The sequence below is a fragment of the Dromiciops gliroides genome, chromosome 1 (genome assembly GCF_019393635.1).
Source record: "Dromiciops gliroides isolate mDroGli1 chromosome 1, mDroGli1.pri, whole genome shotgun sequence".
NCBI classification, from domain to species: Eukaryota; Metazoa; Chordata; class Mammalia; order Microbiotheria; family Microbiotheriidae; genus Dromiciops; species Dromiciops gliroides.
Genome location: NC_057861.1, coordinates 411578514 through 411586809, shown reverse-complemented (window position 1 = coordinate 411586809; position 8296 = coordinate 411578514). Strand labels below are relative to the sequence as shown.

The window sequence follows — 8296 nt, the reverse complement described above, 5'->3', positions numbered from 1 at the left end:
TGTGCAGCTGCCACCTTCCTTCCCAAATCAGAAAGTGCTTCTCACAGCCCCAGATAGTCACATGTCCCTTAGACTCACATGTCCCCACTCACATGGCTCTGGCTTTTTAGTCATTTCAGTCTGGTTGCCAAGTAATTCAATCTAGCCTGCTTTTCCTGCTAATCCCTGGGGATGTTAAATTGTCCTAAGTAATATTCTCATGGAGGGACCAGTAATGGCCCTAGAAAACCACTCATACTTTCACTGAATTGAATTTAAGTTAGGGAGGGCTGAGCAAAGTTACCAGCCTCACTCTCTCTTCCGGAGTCATCAGCATCCAGTGGCAAGATTAACATCAGGATATCTGGAGATGGCCCTGGATATTTTAAGGCAATTGGGGTTAAGTGACTTGCCCAGGGTCACACAGCTAGGAAGTGTCTGAGGTGAGATTTGAATTCAGGTTCTCTTGACTCTGGTGCCAGCCACATAAGGGGCTGGGTGAAATTTATAAGAGTGGGAGAAAGGAGAGGTCTCCAGTCTTCTTCAAGTTCTTTTTAGGCTTTGAGTCTTTTTTGAAATTTCAAGTCATTGAGTCTCTTTGGATTTTGGGCTCTTCTGGCTTCCAAATTTGAGAGGGAAGATGGATGAAGTCAATCCTACTTCAGGTTTTTGAAGGAAAAGACTGAGAACAAGCTGACATGTAGAAGAGCTGGCAGTCTCTTTCATGCTTGGATCCCCAAGCTGTAACACTAAAGATATCAGGGAACTTCTCCTTGGGTAAGATCTAAGACTCTCTCTCTCTCAATCTCTCTCTCTCTCTCTCTCTCTCTCTCTCTCTCTCTCTCTCTCTCTCTCTCTCAGTTGAGCTGAGTTATTTTGCTCCCAATGGGAGAGTTCCTTCACTCTGCATTGTTTGATATATATTTTCCTATGTATACTTGCTCTTTGCTATTTAGCTAAATGGGTTTCTTTGCCATTTTGCTATGTATGATCATCATGGAGCCGGTGTTTGTTGGGAAAGGAATCAAGCCTTGGATATATAGCTTGGGGTCCACTTTATCCCCAGTTTTGAAACAGTGATCAGAAGTTATCCTCTAGAACAAAAGTATTTAAGCTAGGAGATGAATAGAATTCTAGCCTGGTACCCTGTCTATCTTAGGAGAGCTGAGTGACCTCAGGCCCCAAACTCCTACTTTCTCTCCTAGCAGGAAATATCCTCTTGGAGACATGGGGGAGGTGGGGAGATGTCTATTTTGCCTCCCTTTGGACTCCCTTGCCATGGTTGGGGCTCACTACACACATAAACACATGCACACACATACATATAGTTTTAAGGTTTGCAAAGTGTTTCACATATGTTCATTTCATTTGATCCTCACAACAACCCTAAAAGGTAGTTGCCCCTGTGCTCCCTCATACATACTTCAATACCATTGCCTTGTAAGTTCATATCACTCTTCCTCTCCATGGACTTTCTATATTTGTGGGAGACTATGCCTTAGCTTTGGGACAGAAAAACTTTGTAACTACTATAGTATGGGGGAGTTAAGATATTTGAGGCAATATCAACATGAATTTTGCAGAATTTTGCATGACTTCATATGTATTCTTGTTATCATACTGCTTGCCTTCTCAGTGGATGGGGGAGGGGTGGGAGGGACAGAAAGATTTTGGAACTCAAAATTTTAAAAAATGAATGTTGAAGTTTTTAAAAATGTAATTCAAAAATATTTAATGAAATAAATACAGATATAGTTTTAAAATATGTATGTTGAGGTCCTCTAGTTTAAGGGCAAGAGTTGGGATAGAGAGGATGACTGAATCAGACATTTAATCCACTGAAAAAGGAGGGAGCATTTCCTGGGAACCAATAGATAATGGCTACCAGGGTCTGGGTTAAGTGACGAATGTGGATTATGTGAATCAAAAAGAAGGACAGGTTGCTGAATGATAGAATTAGAAGGAGAGGATGGAAGTAGTCATCAGGAGTAAGGAGCATTCTGAGTGCCTCACTAGGACCATCTTATTGGGGCGGGGGGGGGATGAGTGAAAGTGGGGCAACTAAGTGGTGTAATTGTGGAGTGCTGGATCTGGAGTCAAGAAGACTCATCTTCCCAAATTCAAACCAGGCCCTAGACACTTACTAGCTGTGTGACCCTGGGAAAGTCACTTAATCCTGTTTGCCTCAGTTCCTCATCTGTAAAATGAGCCAGAAAAGGAAATGGCAAACTGCTGCAGTATCTTTGCCAAGAAAACCCCAAATGGGGTCACAGAAAGTCATACACTACTAAAAAACAACTTAACAGGAGTAGTACTGAAAAGGATAACCAAGGATGCCATGGTACCAGGCTGGAGCCAGGTTTCAGTGAATTTCAGAAGATAAATGGAGGTAGAGAGGAAGAGACTTAAAATGAAAGAAAGTTTGCTAATTATGGAGTAAAATTTCCAGAAGGAATATCCGAATGAGCAGGTCGATCTAGAATGAGACATTGAGAAGAGTGGGGTATGGCTCAGGTAGATGGGAATGAGGAAGCAATCTGACAAATAGGAGGATGGCATATGCCCTTTGGCAGTCCTGGCCTTCAGTATCACTGGGATGAGGAGAGTAAAAGGACATTAGGAATCTCCTAATCATTGGGGAGTGGGTCCTGGCAGAGTATTAGAGGGGTCCTCTGAAAAGAGGCAAGTGTGGGGCACCTAGGTGCCTCAGTGGATAGAGCACCGACCCTGGAGTCAGGAGGACCTAGGTTCAAATCTGTTCTCAGACACTTAACACTTACTAGCGGTGTGACCCTGGGCAAGTCACTTAACCCCAATTGCCTCACTAAAAAAAAAAAAAAAATGAGCATAACAATATTTGCACTATCTACCTCATTTAACTGTTGTGAGAAAAGTACTTTTATTATAAACCTTAGAGAGCTATATAACTGCAAATTATTAACACTACTATTATTACTACCACTAATTTATTTACTCTCCAGAGTTTCAGGCCCAAATTCTGCTTATAGAAATTGGAGAGCCCACTTTAAACATAAAGGCCTCTAGTTTTACTGTCCTCCCTCTCCCCTTTTAAACCCCACAACATCCTCTTGGGCCCAAAGGGAAGGATATTAACACAACTCCTCTGTCCCCAGCCCCCTCATTTGTTAAAGGGATTTATAAGGAGGTACCATGAGGTAATTAAAAGGAAACTGCACAGGAAATTAGGAAACATTGATTCAAGTCCAAACTGCCATCTACTAGCTGTGTGACCTGGAGCAAGTCATTTAATCTCTCTGGGTTCAGTTAATTTGAGTGTGAAATACAGTTGTCTAACTAGATAATTCCTAAAGTGCTTGCCATTCTGCCCTCGTGTGAGTCTGTAATAACTTGCTTAAAGTGGATAGGTAATCAATGAGATCATCCAACTGAAAAATACCAGGGTGGTGACAATGGCCACCTTTGTTAAACACTCCATCCCTTAATTGTACACTACTTTCTCCATAAATCCATTAATAGTTCTTCGCCACCCTGACTGCTGTACCTACTCAAAAATGACAGTTACCACCCCTCCACCCTGCCCTTTGCAACCCACATACTTGACACATTGGACCTTCGATTGGGGAGAAAGTGAAAGGAAGAAGAGACTGAAAAATTAGAAATGCTGTGGTAGATCAGACATTAAGGACAATATTTTGTTTCTAACCCTGAGAGGTTTGGGATCTACTTTGAACACCCTTAACTTACCTTTAATAACATATCTGAAATTATCCAAGCCCTTCTTGAATCCATTTATAATACTAGCTTACACTGATTTTTGTCATAGAAAACCCTGGATTTGACTGGCTTCGGTATTTGAAGGAGCTGGGATTTCTCAAGTGTGTGTGTGTATATGTGTGTGTGAGGTGTGTGCATGTGCATGTGTGCATGAATGCATGTGTATACCTCTGCTAGCAACACAGATCACACATAACTCATCTATAACTTAGCAGAGGGTCTTTGGGAATTGCAGATGCTGGAAAATTCATCACCCTGAAGCTAATATGGTGATGAGCCTTTTTGAATTTAGCTAATTTGCTCCTCATTTTAACAGACAGAGTACCCAACATTGGCCCATTTGGAGCCTTTCTGGCTGGAAGACTTACCAGAACTTATAGTGTATATATCTGTGTACATGCTGTATCCCTCTTGTAAAATGTTAAGTTTCTTGAGGGCAGGGACTGTCTTTCCTTTTGAATTTATGTCACCAGGGCCTAGCATAATAAATGCTTATTGATAGATTGAGCAATATCCTTTGGCCCATTATCTATTGGGGAATAGTTCTTGGTCTTATGTATAGGTGTAAATTCCCTCCATACCACATCACTCCTTCAAGTACAAATGTCCTTTTCAAGATCCCAACAATCCTGCTTCTGCCCGAATATCCTCACTGACCAGGAATTCACTCTCTCCTAGGGGAGTCTGCGCTACTTTTATATACTTCTAATTCTTCTTTAACTCAACAGTACTTGTTCTCTTTAGACACAAATAGAATAAACAAACACCATCTCTATGTGACAAAACTTAAAAATGCCTTCCTCTCTAAGGTTGCCTTGTATCTACTTTGTATGTATCTTGTATGTACCAATAAGATACACATTATCTGTCCCATTTGAATGTAAGCTCCTTGAGAACAGGGACAGCTTTTGCCTTTTCTTTGGACCCCTAGCACTTGGTGGCAAATAGAGGGTTGGCCTTAAAACCAGGAAGATCTGGGTTTAAGCTCCACCTATGACACAACCTGGCTGTGGGTCCTTAGGAAAGTCACTTAACTGCTCAGTGCTTTTGACAACTCTCTAAAGTACAGAAAATAGACTGACTTGAACTGATAGGAGTTTCCACACCTAGGGGTAACCTATACCAATGAAATCATAGGTCCAGCCCCTATCCTTATCTACCAGTTGTTAAGGGTTAAAATTCTAGCTAAACTGTCTAAAATATCTAATGAGTGGTCGCCAATCAATTACAAGCTTTAGCAAGAGTTAGACTTTTAAGCATTTATTAAGGAGAATAAGAATTTGGTAAAGAGAGAGAGAAAGGCCTAGATTCCTATCTATTCCTATCTCTTCCTATCTCGCGCTCTTTCCTGAGCGCGAGAGTGAGCGCCAGTCTCTTCCTTCCTCCTCCCACTAGTCCGCGTCACTTCCTGATGCCAAAGAAAAGACTCCTGGTCTTGCCCTCAAAGACCTTCACTTCATGGGCAGAACTCTTCTACAGTAAGTCTCCAGCAGGTGGCGTCATTCCAATCATTACACAGTGCTTAGCACAATGCCTGTTGTATGGTAGTGACTTAAATGTTTGTTGAATGATTATCAATCAATAGATAATAATAATAATACCAATAATGAATATTTATGTAGTGTTTAGTATGTGCCAGGGACTGTGTTGAGCACTTTACAATTATTTTCTCATATGATCCTCACAACAATCCAGGTAGTTTAGTGCTATTACTATTCTCATTTTATTGATAAGGAAATTGAGGCAGATAGAGATTAAGGGACTCACCCAGGGTTATACAGCTAGTCAGAGTTTGAGACTGGATTTGAACTCGGGTTTTCCTGACTCTCTAGTTCCAACACTTTATCCACTGCACTATCTAGCTGCTGATTATATTCACCCTAACCCTCCCTTGGACTAAGAATCCATAGTTCCTTTAACTAGTTCTCATATGATCTTCATATGAGATTAGCTTCTTCATTCTATTGCCCTAAGCTGTTATTCTGGCCTTCTCCTTTCTGGAGATCCTATGTCTTCGCATCACAAAGCTAGGGTTCAAGTCTTCATGCTGCTTTCAACACAGATTCCACCAGACTAAGTTCTTTTTGTCTTTGTTCTTCAGATTCATTCTTGCACACGCTGGTGCACTTCCCACCAACCACCTCTTTCCAAGGGCAGGAAAAGCCTATGCTTGCCACCATGGGACTGATCTGGTTGGTGAAATGCTCAGTCCAGGGAGAAGAAGGCTGTAGCAGTTACTCACCAGAAGGGAGCACCAGAGAGTACAGCCATGGAACTTGAAAGTGAAAGAAAAGCGTCTTCATAGATGGGGACATTGGTTCAACTATCGACCATGAGGTTATGGTGCCTTGTGGATTTCTATTCTATTCCATAATACCTTTACTTCAACATTTGATTTATACCATATATGTATATCTGCATCTATCTATCTCTATTGCTGTCTCCATCTTTATTTTTCTATCATCATCTATATCTATCTATTTATCTACCTATGTCTATCTATCTCTCTTTCTATACACATGTATTTGGACTGGACCTGTGACCTCATCGATACAAGGAACAACTTTTACCAATACATATCAGCAAATACTCTGCCACTTACAGTCATAGAGAAGTACATAGAGGGATTATAGGTGTTTAGACACAAAAAGAAGATATGCAGAACACTAGCTAGTGGGGATAGATGGATCAAGGGAGTATTTTTTTGAGGATAGGAGAAACACGGGCATGTTTGTTAGGCAATAGGAAAGAACCAACAGATAAGAAGAGATTGAAGGTAAGTGAAAGGATGCAGATGATGGAAGGGATAATCTGCTGGAAAAGATGGGATAGAGTGACATCACTGGTGCATATAGATGAGTTCACCTTGGCAAGAAAGACTGCTTCTTCCTATGAGACAGGGGAAGGAAGAGATTGTGTCAAAGGAGATCTAGGTGATATGAAATTAGGAGGAAGGGAGAAGGGAGGGCTTTCAGTGATTTCCCTCAATACATTGGTAGATGTGGTGGGTGTACTTCAAGAAAACTATCTAAAAAGAAGGGAGAGGAGGAAATTGAGAGTCCAGCAGTGTTGTAAAGATGAGATCAAATGAAATGCTATCTGTAAAGACCTTAGCACAGAGTCTGGAACATAGTAGGTACTTAATAAATGCACTGGTGCATTCCAGCCTTGCACTAGAAAACTATTGAATTAAGTTTAGATCATAAGTTAAGAGCTGGAAGCATCCTTAGAGTTCATCTAGTCTAGCCAATACATTTTACAGGTTAAGGAAAGGTCGTTCAATGTCACATACACAGGGAATAAATGGTAGAGTTGGAAATGAACCAGGCATTCTGATGAAAAATCTAGGCTGGGTCCCCCCAAGTGATCACCCCTTAAAAAAAAGATTAATGAAGTCTATGATACAGACCTAAGAAGTCTCTTTTCCCTCCCTTTTCCCCTCCTCCTGCCCTCTTGCCCTTTCGCTCACAGCTGTTTCCTCTATAGCTATCCAAAACCTTCCCTTTCTGTGTGTGCTCCTGTGAAACCTCCTTTTAGTTGAAGGTTAAGGGACAGAAAGAGTGTTAATACTATATGGCATTCAAAACAAATGACTAAGATGTTATTCTTTGACTGCCTCACAAATAAATATCTACACTCAGACTACTGGATTTTTCTATGCCACTGCAGTATGGGATGGAATGTGATGGAAAAGTGACTTCTTTTGGATCTTACTTTAATTTTGGGGAAGTATTAGAGGGATGACATTAATTTTCTTGATTGAATGTTGGTTTATGGTAACTTTATTTACAAATTAAGGGGCAGCTAGGTGGCACAGTGGATAAAGCACCGGCTCTGGATTCAGAAGGACCTGAGTTCAAATCCAGCCTCAGACACTTGACACTTACTAGCTGTGTGACCCTGGGCAAGTCACTTAACCCTCATTGCCCCACCAAAAAAACAAACAAAACAAATTAAAGGACACTGAAAGGACATCCATATAATTCTTTATATACTAAAGAGTCATTCTTGTGCAGGGATTTTTAACCTGGATAGATTGTTGAGACACCCTACTTGGGAGTCTGTAGAAGGATGTGAGGGTGTCTGAAAAGATTGTGAAGGACTCTGAAGAATAGAGGATTTTGTATTTGATCCTGGAGGTAATAGGAAGTCACTGGAGTTTATTGAATGGAGGGGTGTGTGTGTGTGTGTGTGTGTGTGTGTGTGTGTGTGTGTGTGTGTGTGTGTGTGTGTGTGTGTGATATTTTAAGACCTGCAGTTTAGGAAAATTACTTTGACAGCTAAATGGAGGATGGATTAGAGTGGGAAAAGACTGGTATCAGGTAGATCAACCAGCAAAATATTACAAGAGTCTAGGCATGAGGTGATAAGAGCCCACATTAGGCTGCTGACAGTGTCAGAGGAGAGAAGGAGTATACAAAGAGATATTATGAAGATAAAACAGAAAGGCATTGGAAGCGCACTGGATATGTAGGATGAGAGAGAGTGAAGATTCGAGGATGACCCCTAAGTTGTGAGCCTGAAGGACTGGGAAGCTGATGGTGCCCTTGACAGTAATAGA

At 41.2% G+C, this 8296-nt stretch overlaps 1 protein-coding gene across 1 annotated transcript in view; it reads left to right on the top strand.

Annotated features, from left to right (window-relative positions):
- The first annotated feature begins 740 nt into the window (after nucleotides 1-740).
- C1H5orf51 (chromosome 1 C5orf51 homolog) overlaps nucleotides 741-8296 on the top strand; it is a 30003-nt gene continuing 22447 nt past the window's right edge. The window contains exon 1 of the mRNA XM_043979126.1: nucleotides 741-756. The gene's annotated coding sequence lies outside the window, so the exon portion shown is untranslated. The remainder of the gene's footprint in view (nucleotides 757-8296) is intronic.